The sequence below is a fragment of the Panthera uncia genome (assembly GCF_023721935.1).
Source record: "Panthera uncia isolate 11264 chromosome E2 unlocalized genomic scaffold, Puncia_PCG_1.0 HiC_scaffold_19, whole genome shotgun sequence".
NCBI classification, from domain to species: domain Eukaryota; kingdom Metazoa; phylum Chordata; class Mammalia; order Carnivora; family Felidae; genus Panthera; species Panthera uncia.
The window spans coordinates 3,341,214-3,345,597 of NW_026057588.1; the positions used below are offsets into that span (position 1 = coordinate 3,341,214).

Below are 4,384 nucleotides of genomic sequence, written 5' to 3' on the forward strand. Positions count from 1 at the left end.
AAAGAGGTGAAAAATCTATACACTGAAAACTATAGAAAGCTTATGAAAGAAATTGAAGATGACACACACAAAAAAAAAAAAAAAAAAAAAAAAAGGAAAAAGATTCCATGCTCCTGGGTAGGAAGAACAAATATTGTTAAAATGTCAATACTACCCACAGAAATCTACATATTCAATGCAATCCCTATCAAAATAACACCAGCATTCTTCACAGAGCTAGAACAAATAATCCTAAAATTTGTATGGAACCAGAAAAGACCCTGAATAGCCAAAGCAATCTTGAAAAAGAATACCAAAGCAGGAGGCATCACAATCCCAGACTTCTAGCTATGCTACAAAGCTGTAATCATCAAGACAGCATGGTACTGGCACAAGAACAGACACTCAGATCAATGGAACAGAATAGAGAACCCAGAAATGGACCCACAAACATATGGCCAACTCATTTTTGACAAAGCAGGAGAGAATATCCAATGGAATAAAGACAGTCTCTTCAGCAAGTGGTACTGGGAAAACTGGACAGCGACATGCAGAAGAACGAACCTGGACCACTTTCTTACACCATCCACAAAAAGAAACTCAAAATGGATGAAAGACCTAAATGGAAGACAGGAAGCCATCAAAATCCTTGAGGAGAAAGCAGGCAAAAACCTCTTTGACCTCGGCCACAGCAACTTCTTACTCAACGTCTCTCCAGAGTCAAGGGAAACAAACGCAAAAATGAACTACTAGGACCTCATCAAAATAATAAGCTTCTGCACAGTGAAGGAAACAATCAACAAATCTAAAAGGCAACCGACAGAATGGGAGAAGAGATTTGCAAACAACATATCAGATAAAAGGTTAGTATCCAAAATCTATAAAGAACTTATCAAACACCCAAAACATAATCCAGTGAAGAAATGGGCAAAAGACATGAATAGACACTTCTCCAAAGAAGATATCCAGATGGCCAACTGACAGATGAAGAAAATGCTCAACATCACTCATCATCAGGGAAATACAAAGCAAAACCACCATGAGATACCACCTCACACCTGTCAGAATGGCTAACATTAACAACTCAGGCAACAACAGATGTTGGCGAGGATGCGGAGAAAGAGGATCTCTTTTGCGCTGCTGGTGGGAATGCAAGCTGGTGCAGCCACCCTGCAAAACAGTATGGAGGTTCCTCAAAAAATTAAAAATAGAACTACCCTGGACCCAGCAATTGCCCTACTAGGCATTTATCCATGGGATACAGGTGTGCTGTTTCGAAGGGACACATGCACCCCAATGTTTATAGCAGCACTATCAACAATAGCCAAAGTATGGAAAGAGCCCAAATGTCCATCGATGGATGAATGGATAAAGAATATGTGGTGTGTATACACACACACACACACACACACACACACACACACAATGGAGTATTACTCGGCAATCAAAAGAATGAAATCTTGTCATTTGCAACTACGTGGATGGAACTGGAGGGTACTATGCTAAGCACAATTAGAGAAAGACAAATACCATATGACTTCACTCATATAAGGACTTTAAGAAAACAAAACAGATGAACATAAGGGAAATGAACAAAAAATAATATAAAAACAGGGAGGGGGACAAAACATAAGACAGTCTTAAAAATGGGGAACTGAGGGTTACTGGAGGGGTTGTGAGAGGGGGATGGGCTAATGGGTAAGGGGAATTAAGGAATCTACTGAAATCATTGTTGCACTATATGCTAACTAATTTGGATGTAAATTTAAAAATTTGAAAAAGTCAAATGCAGCTAAAAGTTCAGCTCCATGGCCCGCAGAAGACGCCACACAGGGCAGTGCAGACACAGAGCATTTGCACTTGTGCATGAGACCTGAGGACAGCGCGGCTTTATGGGGTCCCCTTAGAGGTCCTCGGGTAAGGAGGCTGCTGAATTAACCCCTGCAACCCACAGAGCAGCCCTACAGGGTAGGTTTCCCTACAGGGAACCTCTCTGCAGGTGAGGAAACTCAGGCTCAGAAAACGACATTAGTCCAAAGATGCACAGCTGGGATCTGAGCCCAGGCATACCTGGTGCCAGAGACCCTGCTCCCCCCAGTTTCTGACGTGTCACCTTCTTACTGTTCCTTTTTTTCCCCTTCCTTCCCCCTCCCCCCTCCTCCTCAGCTTCACTGTCTACCTGGCCTCCTCCCCTCCCCAGCTCCTCCCCAACCCCCTTTCCGTCTCCCCTTCCTTCACTTCCTCCCTGCCATTCTTCTCCAGCCCTCCAACTTCCTCTCCCTCGCCCCTCCTCCCTCTGACTCTACCTCCCTTCCTCTCTTCGTTCCTACAGCTGAGCTCCTACCCGGTCCTTTCCAGCTGCCCCTCTTTCTTCATCCTCCTTCTTCCAACCCTCCCTTCCCTCCTCTCCCGTTCCCTCTTTTTCACTCCTTTCTCTGCACCGCCCTCCTCCCCACTCCTCCCTCTCAGCCCCTCCCTGCCTACCCTCCCTTTCCCGCTCCTTCTGCCCTCTTCCCGCTCTAAGTCCCACCCCTTCCCTCCTCCCTCCAAGCCCCTTCCCCCCTCCCCACTCCCTCCAAGCTCTCCTTTTTTTCCTCCCTCCTGCCCTCAGCTCTTCCCCTTCCCTTCTCCTTCCTCTTCCTTCCCTCTCCTCCTCGTCCTCCGTTCTCCCCCACCCTCTGGAATCCTCGCCCCCCCCAACCTTCTGGAATTGGGGCGGGGGGCGTGGTCCCGTGAGGCCGGAGCGGGAGCTGCGAGGTGCGCAGGCGCAGTTCGTGTTCTCCCGGGACCCACCGAGGCCCGGCCCCAGGTTTTCGTGGTGGGGTGGATCCCGCACCCGGGATCGGAGGAGGGACCCGGAAGAGGCTGCAAATCCCCCGCCTCTCCCTGCCTCAGTTTCCCCGCCCGGACAGTGGGTCCAAGGACAGCACCTTTATGGGGGTGGTGCGCTAGGCTCCCTCCGTCTGAGCTGCTCTGGTTGCCGCTGTTTAGGTAATAGTAACTGCAGCGCCGCGCCGCCGGCAGTTTCGGAGCGTGCACTTGCCGCGCCTGGGTCAGCACCCCACCGAGCGGGGTCCCCCTCTCCCGCAGCGCCGGAGTCCCTCCGAGGTGCAGACCCCGACCCCGGCCCGGCAAGGCCGGCCCGGAGTCGCGGGGGGCGGGGCCCGGGGCTTCTTGAGCTCCCGCGAGATGCTGCCGCGCAGGCCTGCGGAAAAAGGAGAGATACACCTGTTATCTCCCTAAACTCCACGGGAGCCTCCGCACTAGGATTCCCCCCCCCCCCCCCCGTTTGCAGATGTGGAAACTGAGGCACAAAAATGAAAAGCCCCTCTCCGCCCCCTCCAGTGGTGGAAGAGTTAGTGCGATTTAATAACCACATCTACGAGGCCTTTGCCCGGCACAGCCTTACATGGACCCTGTAAGGTAGGGTAGTAGGTCCCTCACCTTACAGATGAGAAAACAGGTTTATATGCCCATGTATAACAATGACATATATATGATCAGTTTACATATATCTTACATGTATACACAGTATTTAGTATGCCTGTTTACATGCCAGATACAGGTATGTAAGGTATTTGGCACCATAGCACACATATATAGAGGTATCATTTATCATATGGAGGTATATGTGGTATTTAGTGTATGACTGGACCACATATATATATATTAGTATGTATAAGTCTCATATACACATCATGTATATTAGTTCATATATATCTTATGTATGTGTATATATGGTATTTAGGGTGATTACATCTCATATACACACAGGGCAATATGGTATTTAGAGTATGTGTGCAGGGCGTTTAGTGGGAAGGAAGACCGGTTAAAAACGCAGGTTCTGATCACTTCTTGGCCTTTTGGCTAAGATCAAGTGTAGTACCTGTTCTTATCAGTTTAAAACGCAGGTTCTGAGACCCTGTGGCCCCAGATGACCTAAAAGACCCTGGTCTCCACTTTTGTATTTCCAGAGTTTCTTGTAATTTAAAAGGACCCGTTGTTGCTGTGGAAACAGCAGTTCAGTTTGGTGATTCCTTGGTAAGTTGAACACAGAATTAGCACACGACCCAGCAGTTCCACTCAGGTATGTGTATACCTCAAAGAATTGAAAACAGGGACTCAAACCCTTGGCCGTGTGTATTCACAGCACTATTACTCACAATCGCCAAAAGGTGGAATGGAAACTTCATGCTCAGTGAAAGAAGCCAGACAGGAGGGCCATGAACCATGTGATTCTGTTTACATGAAATGTCCACAGCAGGTAAATCCGTGGAGACACAAAGCGGATTGGTGGTCACCAGGGGCTGGGGGAAGGAGGGAGTGGGGAGAGACTGCGTCGTGTGTATAAGGTCTCCTTTTGGGGGTGGAGATGTTTTGGTTCAGAAGTGGACAGCAATGATCA

The 4,384-nt window shown here is 48.4% G+C and overlaps 1 pseudogene; it reads left to right on the forward strand.

Annotated features, from left to right (window-relative positions):
* The first annotated feature begins 3,826 nt into the window (after positions 1–3,826).
* LOC125916208 (uncharacterized) lies at positions 3,827–4,007 on the forward strand (annotated as a pseudogene).
* Positions 4,008–4,384: the final 377 nt, after the last annotated feature.